Source organism: Onychostoma macrolepis, chromosome 04 (assembly GCF_012432095.1).
Source record: "Onychostoma macrolepis isolate SWU-2019 chromosome 04, ASM1243209v1, whole genome shotgun sequence".
Taxonomy (NCBI): Eukaryota; Metazoa; Chordata; class Actinopteri; order Cypriniformes; family Cyprinidae; genus Onychostoma; species Onychostoma macrolepis.
The window spans coordinates 14512604-14537138 of NC_081158.1; the positions used below are offsets into that span (position 1 = coordinate 14512604).

The 24535-nt window shown below is 38.3% G+C and overlaps 4 pseudogenes; all 4 read right to left on the reverse strand.

The window, feature by feature from the left end:
• Positions 1-36: 36 nt before the first annotated feature.
• On the reverse strand, positions 37-943 carry LOC131538508 (sushi, nidogen and EGF-like domain-containing protein 1; annotated as a pseudogene).
• A 1139-nt stretch (positions 944-2082) lies between these two features.
• LOC131538509 (uncharacterized) lies at positions 2083-6240 on the reverse strand (annotated as a pseudogene).
• A 45-nt stretch (positions 6241-6285) lies between these two features.
• Positions 6286-9351, reverse strand: LOC131538510 (uncharacterized; annotated as a pseudogene).
• On the reverse strand, positions 9211-13735 carry LOC131538511 (uncharacterized; annotated as a pseudogene).
• Between the last annotated feature and the right edge of the window lie 10800 nt (positions 13736-24535).

Sequence of the window (24535 nt, forward strand, 5' to 3'; positions counted from 1 at the left end):
TGCTATTTGTAGATTGTGTAAGGATCTTCACTCCACTCACCAGCCAAACTTGTCCTGTTTCGCTATATCACCATAGTTGATCAGGATGAACGAGCGGTCACCATTGGAGACTAAAACCACTTGGAAAGTAACCACCTTCAAAAACAACAACAAAAAACAATTGACAACTTTCCGAACTGAAAACTCTCATAGAGCATTCATCAGAGATGAGGTCTTACCCCTCCACCAGTGATGTACGGCACACTGTCCCAGGTGGCCACAAAGGCTGACGAGCGGTAAAAGGCACGTTAGGGTAATATTGGTTAACAGCTTGAGTGACTTGTTCCAGTACAGCACTGCTTGTGTCCTCTCTGTAGGAGATAGTTCCACCATTGACATTGTCAAGGTCGGTCCACAGAGCGGCAATGATATCTATTCCAGCGTTCAGATAAGGGACGTGGGCAGACAGTGGTTCAGTAAACGTCAGGTGACCATTGTTGTTCACCTAAAATTCAGAACAAATTGCTGTAGAATTGTCTGCTACCACTCAACAGTATCATTCATTTTGCAGAAAGGTTTAAAACTATCCAGCTGTACACTTAAACATGAAAAACTCTCCAAATTGAAGACAATTAATGAAGCATAATTAATTGCCGATTTAATAAGAAAAGATATCTTAAACCAAAAAGAAATAGTCTATTGCTTACATAGATCTGATTGTATGTGCGTCCAAAGTATTTGAAAGGCTGCTGCAAGTGAATGGCTTCAGAGCTTCCATCATCTGAGATGGGATTGACTGTGTCTCCATCACCAAACGGCAGGAAATTAGCCGGCACTAGAATACAAATCATTGTTTAGATCTTCTGAAGGAATATTAGCTCTTGAAAGGCACTGGATAACAATTTCAGTATCATTTTGCAGACAAATAGGCAACTTTTTCACTTACAATTTAGCGAACCATCAACACGGAAAGACCAGCGGCCGTTCACTTGATATTACTGCTGGATGAGAGCTCTGGGGCACTGGCTGCTGGAATTGTGAAAGAATTGACCGAGTCCACTGTGTCATAACCAGCCTGTAAAAGTTTAAAAGAGGTATTTAAAGCCTCAATCAAAACCTTTTCCAAAATAAAACAATCTCTTACTTATAAATAAGGTACGAATTGGGTCATAAGTATATCCTTGTTATTCATGTCTGCTATTTGTAGATTGTGTAAGGATCTTCACTCCACTCACCAGCCAAACTTGTCCTGTTTCGCTATATCACCATAGTTGATCAGGATGAACGAGCGGTCACCATTGGAGACTAAAACCACTTGGAAAGTAACCACCTTCAAAAACAACAACAAAAAACAATTGACAACTTTCCGAACTGAAAACTCTCATAGAGCATTCATCAGAGATGAGGTCTTACCCTCCACCAGTGATGTACGGCACACTGTCCCAGGTGGCCACAAAGGCTGACGAGCGGTAAAAGGCACGTTAGGGTAATATTGGTTAACAGCTTGAGTGACTTGTTCCAGTACAGCACTGCTTGTGTCCTCTCTGTAGGAGATAGTTCCACCATTGACATTGTCAAGGTCGGTCCACAGAGCGGCAATGATATCTATTCCAGCGTTCAGATAAGGGACGTGGGCAGACAGTGGTTCAGTAAACGTCAGGTGACCATTGTTGTTCACCTAAAATTCAGAACAAATTGCTGTAGAATTGTCTGCTACCACTCAACAGTATCATTCATTTTGCAGAAAGGTTTAAAACTATCCAGCTGTACACTTAAACATGAAAAAACTCTCCAAATTGAAGACAATTAATGAAGCATAATTAATTGCCGATTTAATAAGAAAAGATATCTTAAACCAAAAAGAAATAGTCTATTGCTTACATAGATCTGATTGTATGTGCGTCCAAAGTATTTGAAAGGCTGCTGCAAGTGAATGGCTTCAGAGCTTCCATCATCTGAGATGGGATTGACTGTGTCTCCATCACCAAACGGCAGGAAATTAGCCGCACTAGAATACAAATCATTGTTTAGATCTTCTGAAGGAATATTAGCTCTTGAAAGGCACTGGATAACAATTTCAGTATCATTTTGCAGACAAATAGGCAACTTTTTCACTTACAATTTAGCGAACCATCAACACGGAAAGACCAGCGGCCGTTCACTTCGATATTACTGCTGGATGAGAGCTCTGGGGCACTGGCTGCTGGAATTGTGAAAGAATTGACCGAGTCCACTGTGTCATAACCAGCCTGTAAAAGTTTAAAAGAGGTATTTAAAGCCTCAATCAAAACCTTTTCCAAAATAAAACAATCTCTTACTTATAAATAAGGTACGAATTGGGTCATAAGTATATCCTTGTTATTCATGTCTGCTATTTGTAGATTGTGTAAGGATCTTCACTCCACTCACCAGCCAAACTTGTCCTGTTTCGCTATATCACCATAGTTGATCAGGATGAACGAGCGGTCACCATTGGAGACTAAAACCACTTGGAAAGTAACCACCTTCAAAAACAACAACAAAAAACAATTGACAACTTTCCGAACTGAAAACTCTCATAGAGCATTCATCAGAGATGAGGTCTTACCCCTCCACCAGTGATGTACGGCACACTGTCCCAGGTGGCCACAAAGGCTGACGTGGCGGTAAAAGGCACGTTAGGGTAATATTGGTTAACAGCTTGAGTGACTTGTTCCAGTACAGCACTGCTTGTGTCCTCTCTGTAGGAGATAGTTCCACCATTGTCATTGTCAAGGTCGGTCCACAGAGCGGCAATGATATCTATTCCAGCGTTCAGATAAGGGACGAGGCAGACAGTGGTTCAGTAAACGTCAGGTGACCATTGTTGTTCACCTAAAATTCAGAACAAATTGCTGTAGAATTGTCTGCTACCACTCAACAGTATCATTCATTTTGCAGAAAGGTTTAAAACTATCCAGCTGTACACTTAAACATGAAAAACTCTCCAAATTGAAGACAATTAATGAAGCATAATTAATTGCCGATTTAATAAGAAAAGATATCTTAAACCAAAAAGAAATAGTCTATTGCTTACATAGATCTGATTGTATGTGCGTCCAAAGTATTTGAAAGGCTGCTGCAAGTGAATGGCTTCAGAGCTTCCATCATCTGAGATGGGATTGACTGTGTCTCCATCACCAAACGGCAGGAAATTAGCCGCACTAGAATACAAATCATTGTTTAGATCTTCTGAAGGAATATTAGCTCTTGAAAGGCACTGGATAACAATTTCAGTATCATTTTGCAGACAAATAGGCAACTTTTTCACTTACAATTTAGCGAACCATCAACACGGAAAGACCAGCGGCCGTTCACTTGATATTACTGCTGGATGAGAGCTCTGGGGCACTGGCTGCTGGAATTGTGAAAGAATTGACCGAGTCCACTGTGTCATAACCAGCCTGTAAAAGTTTAAAAGAGGTATTTAAAGCCTCAATCAAAACCTTTTCCAAAATAAAACAATCTCTTACTTATAAATAAGGTACGAATTGGGTCATAAGTATATCCTTGTTATTCATGTCTGCTATTTGTAGATTGTGTAAGGATCTTCACTCCACTCACCAGCCAAACTTGTCCTGTTTCGCTATATCACCATAGTTGATCAGGATGAACGAGCGGTCACCATTGGAGACTAAAACCACTTGGAAAGTAACCACCTTCAAAAACAACAACAAAAAACAATTGACAACTTTCCGAACTGAAAACTCTCATAGAGCATTCATCAGAGATGAGGTCTTACCCTCCACCAGTGATGTACGGCACACTGTCCCAGGTGGCCACAAAGGCTGACGAAGCGGTAAAAGGCACGTTAGGGTAATATTGGTTAACAGCTTGAGTGACTTGTTCCAGTACAGCACTGCTTGTGTCCTCTCTGTAGGAGATAGTTCCACCATTGTCATTGTCAAGGTCGGTCCACAGAGCGGCAATGATATCTATTCCAGCGTTCAGATAAGGGACGTGGGCAGACAGTGGTTCAGTAAACGTCAGGTGACCATTGTTGTTCACCTAAAATTCAGAACAAATTGCTGTAGAATTGTCTGCTACCACTCAACAGTATCATTCATTTTGCAGAAAGGTTTAAAACTATCCAGCTGTACACTTAAACATGAAAAACTCTCCAAATTGAAGACAATTAATGAAGCATAATTAATTGCCGATTTAATAAGAAAAGATATCTTAAACCAAAAAGAAATAGTCTATTGCTTACATAGATCTGATTGTATGTGCGTCCAAAGTATTTGAAAGGCTGCTGCAAGTGAATGGCTTCAGAGCTTCCATCATCTGAGATGGGATTGACTGTGTCTCCATCACCAAACGGCAGGAAATTAGCCGGCACTAGAATACAAATCATTGTTTAGATCTTCTGAAGGAATATTAGCTCTTGAAAGGCACTGGATAACAATTTCAGTATCATTTTGCAGACAAATAGGCAACTTTTTCACTTACAATTTAGCGAACCATCAACACGGAAAGACCAGCGGCCGTTCACTTCGATATTACTGCTGGATGAGAGCTCTGGGGCACTGGCTGCTGGAATTGTGAAAGAATTGACCGAGTCCACTGTGTCATAACCAGCCTGTAAAAGTTTAAAAGAGGTATTTAAAGCCTCAATCAAAACCTTTTCCAAAATAAAACAATCTCTTACTTATAAATAAGGTACGAATTGGGTCATAAGTATATCCTTGTTATTCATGTCTGCTATTTGTAGATTGTGTAAGGATCTTCACTCCACTCACCAGCCAAACTTGTCCTGTTTCGCTATATCACCATAGTTGATCAGGATGAACGAGCGGTCACCATTGGAGACTAAAACCACTTGGAAAGTAACCACCTTCAAAAACAACAACAAAAAACAATTGACAACTTTCCGAACTGAAAACTCTCATAGAGCATTCATCAGAGATGAGGTCTTACCCTCCACCAGTGATGTACGGCACACTGTCCCAGGTGGCCACAAAGGCTGACGAGCGGTAAAAGGCACGTTAGGGTAATATTGGTTAACAGCTTGAGTGACTTGTTCCAGTACAGCACTGCTTGTGTCCTCTGTAGGAGATAGTTCCACCATTGACATTGTCAAGGTCGGTCCACAGAGCGGCAATGATATCTATTCCAGCGTTCAGATAAGGGACGTGGGCAGACAGTGGTTCAGTAAACGTCAGGTGACCATTGTTGTTCACCTAAAATTCAGAACAAATTGCTGTAGAATTGTCTGCTACCACTCAACAGTATCATTCATTTTGCAGAAAGGTTTAAAACTATCCAGCTGTACACTTAAACATGAAAAACTCTCCAAATTGAAGACAATTAATGAAGCATAATTAATTGCCGATTTAATAAGAAAAGATATCTTAAACCAAAAAGAAATAGTCTATTGCTTACATAGATCTGATTGTATGTGCGTCCAAAGTATTTGAAAGGCTGCTGCAAGTGAATGGCTTCAGAGCTTCCATCATCTGAGATGGGATTGACTGTGTCTCCATCACCAAACGGCAGGAAATTAGCCGGCACTAGAATACAAATCATTGTTTAGATCTTCTGAAGGAATATTAGCTCTTGAAAGGCACTGGATAACAATTTCAGTATCATTTTGCAGACAAATAGGCAACTTTTTCACTTACAATTTAGCGAACCATCAACACGGAAAGACCAGCGGCCGTTCACTTGATATTACTGCTGGATGAGAGCTCTGGGGCACTGGCTGCTGGAATTGTGAAAGAATTGACCGAGTCCACTGTGTCATAACCAGCCTGTAAAAGTTTAAAAGAGGTATTTAAAGCCTCAATCAAAACCTTTTCCAAAATAAAACAATCTCTTACTTATAAATAAGGTACAATTGGGTCATAAGTATATCCTTGTTATTCATGTCTGCTATTTGTAGATTGTGTAAGGATCTTCACTCCACTCACCAGCCAAACTTGTCCTGTTTCGCTATATCACCATAGTTGATCAGGATGAACGAGCGGTCACCATTGGAGACTAAAACCACTTGGAAAGTAACCACCTTCAAAAACAACAACAAAAACAATTGACAACTTTCCGAACTGAAAACTCTCATAGAGCATTCATCAGAGATGAGGTCTTACCCTCCACCAGTGATGTACGGCACACTGTCCCAGGTGGCCACAAAGGCTGACGAGCGGTAAAAGGCACGTTAGGGTAATATTGGTTAACAGCTTGAGTGACTTGTTCCAGTACAGCACTGCTTGTGTCCTCTGTAGGAGATAGTTCCACCATTGACATTGTCAAGGTCGGTCCACAGAGCGGCAATGATATCTATTCCAGCGTTCAGATAAGGGACGAGGCAGACAGTGGTTCAGTAAACGTCAGGTGACCATTGTTGTTCACCTAAAATTCAGAACAAATTGCTGTAGAATTGTCTGCTACCACTCAACAGTATCATTCATTTTGCAGAAAGGTTTAAAACTATCCAGCTGTACACTTAAACATGAAAAACTCTCCAAATTGAAGACAATTAATGAAGCATAATTAATTGCCGATTTAATAAGAAAAGATATCTTAAACCAAAAAGAAATAGTCTATTGCTTACATAGATCTGATTGTATGTGCGTCCAAAGTATTTGAAAGGCTGCTGCAAGTGAATGGCTTCAGAGCTTCCATCATCTGAGATGGGATTGACTGTGTCTCCATCACCAAACGGCAGGAAATTAGCCGCACTAGAATACAAATCATTGTTTAGATCTTCTGAAGGAATATTAGCTCTTGAAAGGCACTGGATAACAATTTCAGTATCATTTTGCAGACAAATAGGCAACTTTTTCACTTACAATTTAGCGAACCATCAACACGGAAAGACCAGCGGCCGTTCACTTGATATTACTGCTGGATGAGAGCTCTGGGGCACTGGCTGCTGGAATTGTGAAAGAATTGACCGAGTCCACTGTGTCATAACCAGCCTGTAAAAGTTTAAAAGAGGTATTTAAAGCCTCAATCAAAACCTTTTCCAAAATAAAACAATCTCTTACTTATAAATAAGGTACAATTGGGTCATAAGTATATCCTTGTTATTCATGTCTGCTATTTGTAGATTGTGTAAGGATCTTCACTCCACTCACCAGCCAAACTTGTCCTGTTTCGCTATATCACCATAGTTGATCAGGATGAACGAGCGGTCACCATTGGAGACTAAAACCACTTGGAAAGTAACCACCTTCAAAAACAACAACAAAAACAATTGACAACTTTCCGAACTGAAAACTCTCATAGAGCATTCATCAGAGATGAGGTCTTACCCTCCACCAGTGATGTACGGCACACTGTCCCAGGTGGCCACAAAGGCTGACGAGCGGTAAAAGGCACGTTAGGGTAATATTGGTTAACAGCTTGAGTGACTTGTTCCAGTACAGCACTGCTTGTGTCCTCTGTAGGAGATAGTTCCACCATTGACATTGTCAAGGTCGGTCCACAGAGCGGCAATGATATCTATTCCAGCGTTCAGATAAGGGACGAGGCAGACAGTGGTTCAGTAAACGTCAGGTGACCATTGTTGTTCACCTAAAATTCAGAACAAATTGCTGTAGAATTGTCTGCTACCACTCAACAGTATCATTCATTTTGCAGAAAGGTTTAAAACTATCCAGCTGTACACTTAAACATGAAAAACTCTCCAAATTGAAGACAATTAATGAAGCATAATTAATTGCCGATTTAATAAGAAAAGATATCTTAAACCAAAAAGAAATAGTCTATTGCTTACATAGATCTGATTGTATGTGCGTCCAAAGTATTTGAAAGGCTGCTGCAAGTGAATGGCTTCAGAGCTTCCATCATCTGAGATGGGATTGACTGTGTCTCCATCACCAAACGGCAGGAAATTAGCCGCACTAGAATACAAATCATTGTTTAGATCTTCTGAAGGAATATTAGCTCTTGAAAGGCACTGGATAACAATTTCAGTATCATTTTGCAGACAAATAGGCAACTTTTTCACTTACAATTTAGCGAACCATCAACACGGAAAGACCAGCGGCCGTTCACTTGATATTACTGCTGGATGAGAGCTCTGGGGCACTGGCTGCTGGAATTGTGAAAGAATTGACCGAGTCCACTGTGTCATAACCAGCCTGTAAAAGTTTAAAAGAGGTATTTAAAGCCTCAATCAAAACCTTTTCCAAAATAAAACAATCTCTTACTTATAAATAAGGTACAATTGGGTCATAAGTATATCCTTGTTATTCATGTCTGCTATTTGTAGATTGTGTAAGGATCTTCACTCCACTCACCAGCCAAACTTGTCCTGTTTCGCTATATCACCATAGTTGATCAGGATGAACGAGCGGTCACCATTGGAGACTAAAACCACTTGGAAAGTAACCACCTTCAAAAACAACAACAAAAAACAATTGACAACTTTCCGAACTGAAAACTCTCATAGAGCATTCATCAGAGATGAGGTCTTACCCCTCCACCAGTGATGTACGGCACACTGTCCCAGGTGGCCACAAAGGCTGACGAAGCGGTAAAAGGCACGTTAGGGTAATATTGGTTAACAGCTTGAGTGACTTGTTCCAGTACAGCACTGCTTGTGTCCTCTCTGTAGGAGATAGTTCCACCATTGTCATTGTCAAGGTCGGTCCACAGAGCGGCAATGATATCTATTCCAGCGTTCAGATAAGGGACGTAGGCAGACAGTGGTTCAGTAAACGTCAGGTGACCATTGTTGTTCACCTAAAATTCAGAACAAATTGCTGTAGAATTGTCTGCTACCACTCAACAGTATCATTCATTTTGCAGAAAGGTTTAAAACTATCCAGCTGTACACTTAAACATGAAAAACTCTCCAAATTGAAGACAATTAATGAAGCATAATTAATTGCCGATTTAATAAGAAAAGATATCTTAAACCAAAAAGAAATAGTCTATTGCTTACATAGATCTGATTGTATGTGCGTCCAAAGTATTTGAAAGGCTGCTGCAAGTGAATGGCTTCAGAGCTTCCATCATCTGAGATGGGATTGACTGTGTCTCCATCACCAAACGGCAGGAAATTAGCCGGCACTAGAATACAAATCATTGTTTAGATCTTCTGAAGGAATATTAGCTCTTGAAAGGCACTGGATAACAATTTCAGTATCATTTTGCAGACAAATAGGCAACTTTTTCACTTACAATTTAGCGAACCATCAACACGGAAAGACCAGCGGCCGTTCACTTGATATTACTGCTGGATGAGAGCTCTGGGGCACTGGCTGCTGGAATTGTGAAAGAATTGACCGAGTCCACTGTGTCATAACCAGCCTGTAAAAGTTTAAAAGAGGTATTTAAAGCCTCAATCAAAACCTTTTCCAAAATAAAACAATCTCTTACTTATAAATAAGGTACGAATTGGGTCATAAGTATATCCTTGTTATTCATGTCTGCTATTTGTAGATTGTGTAAGGATCTTCACTCCACTCACCAGCCAAACTTGTCCTGTTTCGGCTATATCACCATAGTTGATCAGGATGAACGAGCGGTCACCATTGGAGACTAAAACCACTTGGAAAGTAACCACCTTCAAAAACAACAACAAAAAACAATTGACAACTTTCCGAACTGAAAACTCTCATAGAGCATTCATCAGAGATGAGGTCTTACCCCTCCACCAGTGATGTACGGCACACTGTCCCAGGTGGCCACAAAGGCTGACGAGCGGTAAAAGGCACGTTAGGGTAATATTGGTTAACAGCTTGAGTGACTTGTTCCAGTACAGCACTGCTTGTGTCCTCTCTGTAGGAGATAGTTCCACCATTGTCATTGTCAAGGTCGGTCCACAGAGCGGCAATGATATCTATTCCAGCGTTCAGATAAGGGACGAGGCAGACAGTGGTTCAGTAAACGTCAGGTGACCATTGTTGTTCACCTAAAATTCAGAACAAATTGCTGTAGAATTGTCTGCTACCACTCAACAGTATCATTCATTTTGCAGAAAGGTTTAAAACTATCCAGCTGTACACTTAAACATGAAAAACTCTCCAAATTGAAGACAATTAATGAAGCATAATTAATTGCCGATTTAATAAGAAAAGATATCTTAAACCAAAAAGAAATAGTCTATTGCTTACATAGATCTGATTGTATGTGCGTCCAAAGTATTTGAAAGGCTGCTGCAAGTGAATGGCTTCAGAGCTTCCATCATCTGAGATGGGATTGACTGTGTCTCCATCACCAAACGGCAGGAAATTAGCCGGCACTAGAATACAAATCATTGTTTAGATCTTCTGAAGGAATATTAGCTCTTGAAAGGCACTGGATAACAATTTCAGTATCATTTTGCAGACAAATAGGCAACTTTTTCACTTACAATTTAGCGAACCATCAACACGGAAAGACCAGCGGCCGTTCACTTCGATATTACTGCTGGATGAGAGCTCTGGGGCACTGGCTGCTGGAATTGTGAAAGAATTGACCGAGTCCACTGTGTCATAACCAGCCTGTAAAAGTTTAAAAGAGGTATTTAAAGCCTCAATCAAAACCTTTTCCAAAATAAAACAATCTCTTACTTATAAATAAGGTACGAATTGGGTCATAAGTATATCCTTGTTATTCATGTCTGCTATTTGTAGATTGTGTAAGGATCTTCACTCCACTCACCAGCCAAACTTGTCCTGTTTCGCTATATCACCATAGTTGATCAGGATGAACGAGCGGTCACCATTGGAGACTAAAACCACTTGGAAAGTAACCACCTTCAAAAACAACAACAAAAAACAATTGACAACTTTCCGAACTGAAAACTCTCATAGAGCATTCATCAGAGATGAGGTCTTACCCCTCCACCAGTGATGTACGGCACACTGTCCCAGGTGGCCACAAAGGCTGACGTAGCGGTAAAAGGCACGTTAGGGTAATATTGGTTAACAGCTTGAGTGACTTGTTCCAGTACAGCACTGCTTGTGTCCTCTCTGTAGGAGATAGTTCCACCATTGTCATTGTCAAGGTCGGTCCACAGAGCGGCAATGATATCTATTCCAGCGTTCAGATAAGGGACGAGGCAGACAGTGGTTCAGTAAACGTCAGGTGACCATTGTTGTTCACCTAAAATTCAGAACAAATTGCTGTAGAATTGTCTGCTACCACTCAACAGTATCATTCATTTTGCAGAAAGGTTTAAAACTATCCAGCTGTACACTTAAACATGAAAAAACTCTCCAAATTGAAGACAATTAATGAAGCATAATTAATTGCCGATTTAATAAGAAAAAGATATCTTAAACCAAAAAGAAATAGTCTATTGCTTACATAGATCTGATTGTATGTGCGTCCAAAGTATTTGAAAGGCTGCTGCAAGTGAATGGCTTCAGAGCTTCCATCATCTGAGATGGGATTGACTGTGTCTCCATCACCAAACGGCAGGAAATTAGCCGGCACTAGAATACAAATCATTGTTTAGATCTTCTGAAGGAATATTAGCTCTTGAAAGGCACTGGATAACAATTTCAGTATCATTTTGCAGACAAATAGGCAACTTTTTCACTTACAATTTAGCGAACCATCAACACGGAAAGACCAGCGGCCGTTCACTTCGATATTACTGCTGGATGAGAGCTCTGGGGCACTGGCTGCTGGAATTGTGAAAGAATTGACCGAGTCCACTGTGTCATAACCAGCCTGTAAAAGTTTAAAAGAGGTATTTAAAGCCTCAATCAAAACCTTTTCCAAAATAAAACAATCTCTTACTTATAAATAAGGTACGAATTGGGTCATAAGTATATCCTTGTTATTCATGTCTGCTATTTGTAGATTGTGTAAGGATCTTCACTCCACTCACCAGCCAAACTTGTCCTGTTTCGGCTATATCACCATAGTTGATCAGGATGAACGAGCGGTCACCATTGGAGACTAAAACCACTTGGAAAGTAACCACCTTCAAAAACAACAACAAAAAACAATTGACAACTTTCCGAACTGAAAACTCTCATAGAGCATTCATCAGAGATGAGGTCTTACCCCTCCACCAGTGATGTACGGCACACTGTCCCAGGTGGCCACAAAGGCTGACGTAGCGGTAAAAGGCACGTTAGGGTAATATTGGTTAACAGCTTGAGTGACTTGTTCCAGTACAGCACTGCTTGTGTCCTCTCTGTAGGAGATAGTTCCACCATTGTCATTGTCAAGGTCGGTCCACAGAGCGGCAATGATATCTATTCCAGCGTTCAGATAAGGGACGTAGGCAGACAGTGGTTCAGTAAACGTCAGGTGACCATTGTTGTTCACCTAAAATTCAGAACAAATTGCTGTAGAATTGTCTGCTACCACTCAACAGTATCATTCATTTTGCAGAAAGGTTTAAAACTATCCAGCTGTACACTTAAACATGAAAAAACTCTCCAAATTGAAGACAATTAATGAAGCATAATTAATTGCCGATTTAATAAGAAAAAGATATCTTAAACCAAAAAGAAATAGTCTATTGCTTACATAGATCTGATTGTATGTGCGTCCAAAGTATTTGAAAGGCTGCTGCAAGTGAATGGCTTCAGAGCTTCCATCATCTGAGATGGGATTGACTGTGTCTCCATCACCAAACGGCAGGAAATTAGCCGGCACTAGAATACAAATCATTGTTTAGATCTTCTGAAGGAATATTAGCTCTTGAAAGGCACTGGATAACAATTTCAGTATCATTTTGCAGACAAATAGGCAACTTTTTCACTTACAATTTAGCGAACCATCAACACGGAAAGACCAGCGGCCGTTCACTTCGATATTACTGCTGGATGAGAGCTCTGGGGCACTGGCTGCTGGAATTGTGAAAGAATTGACCGAGTCCACTGTGTCATAACCAGCCTGTAAAAGTTTAAAAGAGGTATTTAAAGCCTCAATCAAAACCTTTTCCAAAATAAAACAATCTCTTACTTATAAATAAGGTACGAATTGGGTCATAAGTATATCCTTGTTATTCATGTCTGCTATTTGTAGATTGTGTAAGGATCTTCACTCCACTCACCAGCCAAACTTGTCCTGTTTCGCTATATCACCATAGTTGATCAGGATGAACGAGCGGTCACCATTGGAGACTAAAACCACTTGGAAAGTAACCACCTTCAAAAACAACAACAAAAAACAATTGACAACTTTCCGAACTGAAAACTCTCATAGAGCATTCATCAGAGATGAGGTCTTACCCCTCCACCAGTGATGTACGGCACACTGTCCCAGGTGGCCACAAAGGCTGACGTAGCGGTAAAAGGCACGTTAGGGTAATATTGGTTAACAGCTTGAGTGACTTGTTCCAGTACAGCACTGCTTGTGTCCTCTCTGTAGGAGATAGTTCCACCATTGTCATTGTCAAGGTCGGTCCACAGAGCGGCAATGATATCTATTCCAGCGTTCAGATAAGGGACGTAGGCAGACAGGGGTTGAGTAAACGTCAGGTGACCATTGTTGTTCACCTAAAATTCAGAACAAATTGATGTAGAATTATCTGCTAACACTCAAAACTGTAATTAATTTTGCAATGAGGGGTAAAACATCAAGTTGTGCTCTTAAACATGATAAAATTCTCTTAAGTGAAGAAAAATCCAAATTAATTGATGTAATAAAATGAAAAAAACCATCTTCAGCTAAACATAAATAGTCCAGTGCTTACATAGATCTGATTGTATGTGCGTCCAAAGTATTTGAAAGGCTGCTGCAAGAAAATGGCTTCAGAGCTTCCATCATCTGAAACTGGATTTACTATGTCTCCATCACCAAATGGCAGGAAATTAGCCGGCACTAGGAAAAGCAGTAGCATTAGTGTATTTTTAATTGGGGGTTTAATAGGGCCCTTACATTCCTAATAGTTTTGAAGGGCATTTAATGCTTTACACATTGAGTAACTGTTTTATTTTTTTTTTTTTTTTTTAAGAGCAATAACTGCTTTGAATCAATCCACTGAGTGCCTCTTACTATTTCAAGATTCAAGATTTTTGTTTGTCACGTACGCAGTTATATAAAGATATATAACCAGTAAATCAGTTCCACTCCATAGAGCAATTATTTATAAACCATAACAAAAAAACAAACAACCCCCCCCCTCCACAAAAACAGAGATAATAAGATAGTAGCAAAGAAGCAAGCCTGGGAAGTACAGGACAATATACTTGAACACAATAAATATATAGATCAACAGGAATGAACAAGTAGAAAAATGTGCAAAAGGTAAGTACAACAATACAGTTTGACAGCAGCAACAAAACAGAAAGTGCTGTGTGCGGTGACATTGTCAAGTATATTGGATGTACTGAGTGGACTATTCAGTGATGTGATGTTGATGTTAAGAGACTGAGTTTAGAGCCTGGTGGCCTGAGGGAAGAAGCTCCTCCTGAGTTTCTCCATTTTAGTATTGAATGGCTGTACTGACTTCATAAGCACATTCATACTGTAAAACAATACGGATTAATACTGATAAATCAAAGAGTTCATAAATAATAACTACCATTCCATCAGGAATTGAGGTACAAATTGCCATAATTGAGCTGTGTCTGCAGTATTTATATAAAAGTTTAGAGTACTGTTTGTATTGTTTATTCATTCTAGTTATTCTAGAGTTTGCTACCTGCCCTTACCCTTGCCTGTTTTTGGATTACTCTTTCATCTTTGCCTTGAATGATTATTTATTTGCTGGTGTTCGACCCTGCCTGTATGACCATGCCTTGTTTAAATAAAGCCTGCACTTGGATCCTCCAACTTCATTGTCATGATCCAACATTACAGAATAGACCCACACCCAGACCCAGTGGCTTTATTGAGTATCCAGAACAGTCATGAACCCAGCACTAAGGTTAGTTCGCCTCCGTCAGGTAACGCGCTCCCAATTTTTCTCACTGTATTTACAATAAGACGAAATATGATATCAAACACCACTGCCTCTTTTCGTTTTCATTTAAACATATTAATAGCTGCAGAAATGTAGTTCAGGGAACGTACATACATTACCTTAGAAAAAGTACTACCTCGCGAGTAGGGACATTCTGAGAGGCAAATATTTACCTGAAACTTTATTTAGATCCTGGTTCCAGTGCCACCCCAAAGTTCCCTAGTTCCTGCGGTGGAAATGGGCTCATTGTTTGCTGGTGTTTGACCTTGCCTGTATGACCATGCCTTGTTTAAATAAAGCTTACATTTGGATCCTTCAACTTTGTTGTCACGCTCCAAAATTACAGCAAATCGTCAGCTTGTAGTTTAGCAAGCCCTAACCACTCAGCTAAGACAATTCAAGAGTGACTTGAGAGGCGCGGGAGAACCATGATCTCTATTCTAAAACTCAAGTTATTCAGAGTCCTAGCTTAGAAAACAAAAATAATAAAATAACTGATGAAAATGTACTGTTATTTTCATCCTTCCAAACTAAATTTGTGCTGCAAAAACAATGACAGGTTTTTTTAATGATGATAACTTTGGATAAACAAATAATTGAACGCACACCTACGTAAAGAATATAAAATAAAAACACATTAATTCGCTTCTTTTTTTCTGATCAGATCTTACATCAGAACTTACATTCTTACATTCTGTCGCAATCATTCCATGAAAATCTTCTTTAATAAAATAAATAATCAAAAGTTTATTGGGTAAAAATTAACAAAGAAATCATTTTTTGGTTTGTTTGTACACCCTTTGTCACAGACACAGTCCTATCCTAAACAATGAATAGAGGAGGGAAACGTTCTGGGGTGCAGAACAGAAAAAAGACAAAGGACAAACAAACAAAAACTGCATTAAAATGAGGATAGCTTGACTAGTCATTGTCAGGGTCCTGCCCTGACAGTCATGTATAATATGTCTTTGTTTAACCCAGGGCCACCAAACTTGATCCTGGAGGGCCGGTGTCCTGCAGAGTTTAGCTCCAACTTGCCTCAACACACCTGCCTGCAAGTTTCAAGTATACTTAGAAATGGTGTGTTCAAGTCATGTCGGATACATTGTATTTACGAAATTTTCTTTAAGCCCCGAGTTTCCAAGTTGGGGGCGTGTCAGTGAAAAAAAAAACGTGTCTGATGCAATGGATGCAGCCAAAGACTAAAGATATACAGCGTCGGTAAAGTTGTTGAAATGAATAAAATAATTATTTTTTGTAATGCATAAAAATATGTTACATATACAAAATATTATATTATTGTATAATTATAATAGAATATATAATTATTCAGTTTACATCACCTTCATAAATTAAATAAAAACAGAAAAAATAAAAAACACAATGATGCACATTCTTCATTCATCATTTTGTAGATGTAGAGTTAAAAAAAAAAGTTGAATTGTATGTAGAAAAGTTAAATCGCTATCTTGTTTCCGACCAAAGTGACTTGAATGCACCCGATGTCATAATAACGACTTGTCAACTCGTAAGTACGAACGTCCCAGGAGTGTGTTTAATTAGGGTTGGAGCTAAACTCTGCAGGACACTGGCCCTCCAGGACCGAGTCTGGTGACCCCTGGTTTAAGGTGTCTTTGTCTCATGTCTGAGCACATGGCTTTAGGTGTGTTCGACTTCATGCGGCGCCGCACAGACCTATCGGCGAGAATAGCCGCTTGCAGTCGGGGGCGGAATTGAAAGTGGAGACGTGAAGTCGGACTCTTTCTGCTACCGGTAGTGATGCTCTCGCGGTGTTTGGATACTCTTATCAAAGATGAAGTGAATAACATGCAATATTTGTCAAATGCACGGACGTTTCAGAAATGTTTTCATGAGCAACAGAAACACTTTTTATATACTGCTTAATACAGCATGGCGCTGTATTAAGCAGTATATAAAAAGTGTTTCTGTTCAAGAATAAAGTTCAACATAAACATGTAGGATTTAAATACCAATAAGCCTTTATCAGTGTTTTTTTATTATTAAATGTGACTCATTATAACATTGTGACTGTACAGTAAAAAAAGCTTTTACTGTTCTAAAAACAGATTTGTGGGCAGTATTTTTTTTTATTATTATGCAAAAATTATACAAAGGTTTGTACAAGCATATACAACTCACAACAAGTACAAAAACAAATAATCATTCATAAGAATATGTAAAGTGAAACAATTCATGCCAGGGGTAAAATTACAACAATTTAAAGTAACAAAAAGCTTCATAGGTCTTTCTTACTTTTTTGTTCTTAATTTTATCTAATGTATAGTACCATTTGTTTAATCTCTTTTTATAAAATGTTCAAAGTTCGGCTTAGCTTCCATTTTTTTCACACGACTGTGATATTTTCCTAGTAAAATAATAGGTGTGTTCGACTTGAAGCAGCGCTGCACAGAATGGTCAGTGTATGACATCAAAGTACCGCGAGAGCGATTCGAATACATAGGATCCGTCTGCTCTCTTATCGCTCTCGCGATACTTTGATGTCATACACTGACCATTCTGCGCAGCGCTGCTTCAAGTCGAACACACCTAATATTTGTGAGCTGTATTGGAATTGAAGATGTTAGAAACACACGTCATTGTTGTCATGTGGTGAATTTGGCCAATCGTGAAACAGCTGTGTCGTCATCAGCGCTCCCGCAGTCGCTCTGGAGAAACTGCAGCGGCTGAGTCAGCCGGCTGCTCTAGAAACGCTCTCGCAGTAATTTGATGCCACACGACAGTGACGTGGCATGGGCGCCGGTTCAAGTCGGACAAATTTTCTAACAGGCATGCACTTCTTCAAGTCAGCCGCCGATCGGTTTTCATGGCGCCGCATGAAGTCGAACACACCTTTTGTCTTTGTTGGCCATGTGCTCCTCTTGTTCTGCCCCCTTGTTTCCCTTTACCACGCCCCCTTGTTTAGTCCTTGTCTAGTACTCATTTGCTTGATTGTTCTCACCTGATCCTCATATGCTATAGTCCCTTTATATTGTGCTCCTTACCCTCTTGTCTCTGCTGGTTTGTTGCGTGTATCCTTTGCGTGTGAGCCTTGCCTGTGATTTAAGTTTGTTTTATTGCATACAGTGCTTATTATGCCTAGTTGATTAGTGTTATATTGTAGTTGGTCTTGCCAGATTATTTTGGTATTTAGTAGTGATGGTGAGATGAAGCCTCATGAAGCTTTGAAGCTTTTCAGCCAAGTGGTTCACAAAAGGGTTAATTTCTTGAGGCTTCATTTGCCCACAATACCACCTGGTGGCCAAAGAGTGTAAAACAAGCAGATACATTACAGATGACCTGATGTGATCTGTGATGCACTGTATTTTGCGCCATTTCCACATAGACTAATCTATTTATATGAATATAATATGTATTTTCTAGTGGTAGGCCTATATGATGATTGCATAACGTATTATACCATAATTGTGTAATAAACGTATTGGCTTGAAATGAATGGGCCTATCAAATGTGTGTAAATCAAGTCTTTTCTCATAATTGGCAAGAGTGTTTGAGAATTTCATTGTTTAATAAGAAACATCTTAATTATTTAATTGGTAAATAGTATCAATCCTGACAAATGTGACGAATGTTTCTATTTAATATTTTGATTGTATTGTGCACTATTGTAAATAAATTGTATAATATTTTAATAATAATAATCAAAAAAACTTTTAGTCTCCTCACATTCTTAAAGTTGTTTCACAACATTCCATCTTGATAGGTCTGGTAGGGGGTGACAGGTCTGCCCCAGGTGTGAAACGCATCAGTGTTCACAGCAGGAGTGCAGTCAATATAATCTGCGAATGCTCTGCATACCTAAAACATTTATGTGAATAGCTTTGGCACCTACGCTTCATTGCTATGAACCCTCATTATTGTTTCACATTCTCATGGGTTTGTTGGCATGTGGGTGGTTTCATGCACAAAATAATTGCTCTCATGAGTAGAAAAATGTGGTATTGCTGGCAGATTACTGATTACTTGTTTTTTTTTTTTAAATTACACTGTATTTGATGTAAAACTAACATGACTAAATAATAAAAAAAAGTTTTTTCAAGCAAAGCACAATCTGAAAGTAGACTGAAAACATATCTTCATAGAAATAATGTTGAAAGTACTCACTATTTGGTAATATGCTTCAGCAAACTAATCAAAGTGTGAAACTTTGTAGGATTTTTATTAGGGATGCACGATATTGGATTTTTGCAGATTGTTTAATTTTTATTTTATTCATGTAAGCTATAGCTTCTGACTTTAAATCAAACATACTCATCATTTTATGACAACAGTTACTGCTTAATTTAATCAGAAACACAGTCTAAATGTTATTTGTGTTTTTTACTTTCATTTTATTAGAAGTAGGCCAACAGTGCCCCCTACAGAATTAAAATTCTTTACCGAATGGGCATTTGGACCCGGGGGAGGCTGCCGCTGCACGTGCTATTACTGTTTACTCTATCATACACCGAAGGCGTCATTCTATACATGCATTCTCAGTTTAAATGCAGCGATCCAAAACAGTGAATCTAATCACCATTCAGGCAAAACTTTGCTTCAAGAATGAGCCACACTGCTGATGTGATCTAACTGCTAGCACACCCTGAGCAAATGTGAGTTAAGGTATTCTTCCTCTTATCGGCAAGACATATCGGCCTAATTTTTCATATCAGGCCGATGTCGGTATTTACTTTTAAAGCCATTATCGACCAATTCCGATATCGGTCCAATAATATCGTGCATCCCTAATTTTTATAGTTCCATTCATTTTCCAACTACTTGACCTTTGCTTGTGTATGTGTGTGTGTGTGTGTGTGTGTGTGTGTGTGTGTGTATAAAACCATGTGGCAAGGCACCTAATGGATATTCCTGGCAACAATCTTACTTTTATATTGACACCTGCAATGGTGTTTTTTATTTGTTGTCTCTGATAAATTAGATGACAGAAGTCACCGCTCACCACTGTTCATGGCCATTAACACTCCCTCACATACAGCCTTTCCAACACAAAAAGTGTCACACAAAAGTTAAATCAGTAGATTGTATTTTGTGAATGATTGGGCACGATGGTTTTTACATCATTTTGTGGCAAAAAAAAAAAAAAAAAGCCAAATGCAATACTCAAAAGTATTGTGGGAAAAAAAATGCTTAGTTTGTTTCATGGCCGTATCGGTAACACTTTAGAATAGGGAACACTTATTCACTATTAACTATGACTTTTCCCTCAATAAATTCCTAATTTGCTGTTTCTAAATAGTTAGTAAGGTAGTTGTTAAGTTTAGGTATTAGGGATGTAGAATAAAGTCACGTAGAATAAGGCATTAATAATATGTGCTTAATTACTACTAATAAATGGCTAATATTCTAGTAATATGCATGCTAATAAGCAACAAGTTACCACTTCTTTTTTTTTTACTAAACATGCTTAAAATTGATTTTCTTAAGCACAAATTGATTTTTTACAGCGTAATCAGACTTTGTGTATTGTTACTGAAACAAACATCTCTAGATACCAGTAGGTCAAACAACTGGTTTATATCTTAATACACACATCACATATAGACCTATACTAAATAGTAGTAAATAATAAATAGTATAAAAATAATAAATAGTATAAAATATATATATATATGTATACAACAGAAATATATTAAATGAATTAAACTATAAATTTAAATTATAATAAACAAACAAATATATATTATAAAAATAGACCGAGAAACAAAAAATGCATTAAACTATACATTACAATTATAGCAAATGAATAAATCATATAAATGAAAAACTTCAAATAATGAATAAAACACAAATATAACAAATAAATTAAATTATAAATTAAAATTCTCCATCGGGACAAGACCACGGGAATCAGATAAGCCCTTTACACAATCTGACATGGCTGCGGTTGGAATTGAACTTCGGGGTTTCGTCTGGCCAGAGGAGAACTGGCCCCCCGACTGAGCCTGGTTTCTCCCAAGGCTTTTTTTCTCCATTCTGTCACCGATGGAGTTTTAACTGAGTCTAAACTGAGCTAGACAATGATATCTCTGAATTCAATAATGAAATGCCTTTAACTGAAAATTGAGTGTTTAATCTTGTCATTTTACATTATTGACACTACTTTCCTATTTTGATATTGGAAAGTTGCTTTGACACAATCTGAATTGTTAAAAGCGCTATATAAATATAGGTGACTTGACTTGACTATACTGTTTGCAGGAAGACTCCATGTTTGACTTATGCCTGACCCAAAGGCAAAGTTGGTGTGTGAACCTGAAAATCTGATGTGTGGTGTTGTCGTAAAGAGACTCCTGCCTCCAAATTAACTAAATTGTAGTCAACAAAAAGAGATCGATGGGTCATTGATGTATAAGGATTTTCGACAGGCAAATTTTAAAATACAAAAAATAATAATATGTTTTGTAGTTGTTAAAACTTTAAGAAGGTTGTGTACACATAAATTCATATTAACATTTTTAATTAAGTGATTTTAGTGTTTTTTTTATCTAAATGAATCAGCTGTAGCCTTAAAAAATGTCATGTGGTGTGACCATGATTTATATTAAAATTAATTAATTTTCTTAACATGCTTAACATTTTCTTTAGATCTTCTCAGTAATTGACGTGTTTAGAAACAAAGTTTTTTGTACATAATGATCTCATATTTTTGTTCTATAATTTCAGAGTTGCCTTCTTAATTGTAGTTAGCAGACTTATTTTTTCTGTAAATTGCATAAAACTGAAAAAATATTTTTGATGTTTTGACACTTTGAATAACAGAAAAATTACAAATAACTAATGTTTTTTTTAAAAATAAAAGTTGGTACATATGTGGGAGAGGTACTTCTTATATATGGCATCGTTTTTATGCATTTAAACCCATTTTTAACTGAAAAATGCAATCGGACAGAAGATTTAGGCATCACGTCATTGACCCAGATGCAGCAACTGTGAGTGAGGTGACCATAAAATGATGGTCGAGCTTCAGTCAGTGGTGGCCATGGCTACCTCATAGCTCTGTCCCTTTGACACATGGTATCCTTCACTACTCTGTGGCATGGCTAGGAAATTGGTAGGTCACTGTCCACTCCTAATTATCTAGGACATTTTTATCTGTAGATATGATTTCTCAGAGCCCTTGTCAATGTTAAGACAAACATCAAAACTCCAATTGCTTATAAAAATCACAGCAGAATTCTCCTCTATCAGTCAAACAATTTTACATCTCGCTCATGGGTGTACAAAAAACAGTGCAGGACTGGTTTGATGTCAAAATTTGTATGGAGTAAGAAGAAAAAGAAGAAGAAAGTGAGATAAAAAAATATTATATTGTCATTACCTTGTGCATCAGTCACTTTGCCTGGAGAAGAACAGAAAATTTTGTTTCAGAAAATTATAATTAAAAGGTACGTCATTCTTTATTAACAATTCAATTTTAAAACAATAAATATAATTTTGTATATTAAATTAAATGGAGGATATTTTGTTATGAACAATATTATACATATTTCTCAATATCATCATCATTAATTATTTAATTGATTAAAACATTTACAAGTGCAAATTTGAAATTAAAATTTAGATTTTTTTTAAACATTTTATTTATAGGATTTATAACATATTTTAAACTTACTGGCAAGAAGAGACAGCAGTGCTACAACATATAATGGGGCAGGTTTCCCCATTTTTTGTGTGTGTTGTCACAATGTGTTCTTTAAGGGGAAAAAAAGAATCACTGTGAACAACAATGGCACCAATAGCAGTATCATTTTGAGATAACTTTTTTCATCATTAATACTGAGTAAGCATAACTACAAAAAATTTTAATGATTAGCTCGGATTTGTTATAAGGAATTGAATCTTACCAAAATATGCAACGGTAATTGATACGCTTCCAAATACAATGATCTAAATTCCCACTTGCAGTTTTTGAAACAAATGACAGATAATGTCAGTATTTATACTGATTTTTAGGGGGCGGGGTTTTCACACAACGTTCATTTACCATACAGTAATATCAATAGAGCGAAAAATCATTGCAGGCATTTCAGCGATTTGTGGTATTTTACAGATGACAGAAACCTGTCTTTCTTGTCTGCTCTTACTTTCGTAGCACAGTGCAGATTTTTTCATACTCAGCTGATACTTAATAACTTGACACACAAAACAAGTTAAAAAGACCGGTAACACTTTTATATAGGGACCACAACGCATACGTGCGCTTTCCCCAAAACATAATCAATGTAATCAGCGTTGTTTACGTTCAGCATGCATGCACTTTCTCCTAAACATAAACAACTCTGATTACGTTCATTACTTCTGGGGAAAGTGCACGCATGCATTGTGGTACTCTCCAAAATGGCGGAAGACGGTAACTTGGGGAGAAGAATCGTTTGAATAAATGATCTTATTTTTGTTTTCTTTGCACAAAAAAACTATTCTCCTAGCTTTGCAAAGTTGAAGTTGAGCCACTGATGTCACATGGACTGCTTTACCGATGTCCTTGCTATGTTTCTGGGTCTGGGAACATTTCAGTTGCATTTCTGTCTATGCACGGTCAGACTCAGAGAGCTTCTAAGTTTAATCAAAAATATCTTCATTTGTGTTCCGAAGATGAACGAAGGTCTTACAGGTTTGGAACGACATGAGAGTGAGTAATTAATTAAATATTTTTTTTATTTTGGGGTGAACTATCCCTTTAACAACTACCTTACGAACTAGCAAAGCTAGCAGCCATATCACCCTGCAGCCCAAGACTGGTTGCCCACTGAAGCTAAGCAGGGCTGAGCCTGGTCAGTTCCTGGATGGGAGACCTCTTGGGAAAGCTAGGTTGCTGCTGGAAGAGGTGTTAGTGAGGCCAGCAGGGGGTGCTTACCCTGTGGTCTGTGTGGGTCCTAAAGCCCCAGTATAGTGACGGGGACACTATACTGTAAAAAGCACTGTCCTTTGGATGAGACGTTAAACCGAGATCCTATGGTCATTAAAAATCCTGGCCAAATTTGCCCATTGGCCTCTGACCATCATGGCCTCCTAATCATCCCCATAGATTGGCTTCATCACTCTGTCTCCTCTCCACCAATCAGCTGGTGTGTGGTGGGTGTTCTGGTGCACTATGGCTGCCGTACACTGGTGGTGGATGAAGAGATTCCCCCCTTCCATGTAAAGCACTTCGAGTACCCAGAAAAGTGCTATATAAATGTAATGAATTATTACTATTGAGCAGCAAATTAGGAGTTTATTGAGCCAAAAGTCATAAGTTAATTGGACCTTAAAATAAAGTGTGAACAAAAGTGTCACGTGTTGGTTTCTGTTTAGTTACTGTCTGGCCTTATTCGGTTTTGTTCCTGTCCTCATTATCAGTTAGTCATCTATTCCTTGTTAATTTACTCGTTAGTCCCTAGTTTGGTTAGTATTTATAGCCCTGTCTTTCCCCTGTTTGTTTGTCCTGTATTATCTTGAGTGAATGTGTTTGTGGTTGTACGTTCTCCTAGTGATTCTCCTGTCCTTTGAGTTTAAGTTGGAATTAAAGACTGTTTATTGGAATTCTCCAGTGTCGTGCACTTCTCTAGAGCCACACACCGTTACAAAAAGACAGTTTTTAAAACTTTTAGCAAAATATTCAAAACTTTAATAGTCAAGTCAAGTCACCTTTATTGATATAGCGCTTTTAACAATACAGATTGTGTCAAAGCACTTAACAGTATCAAATTAGAGGAT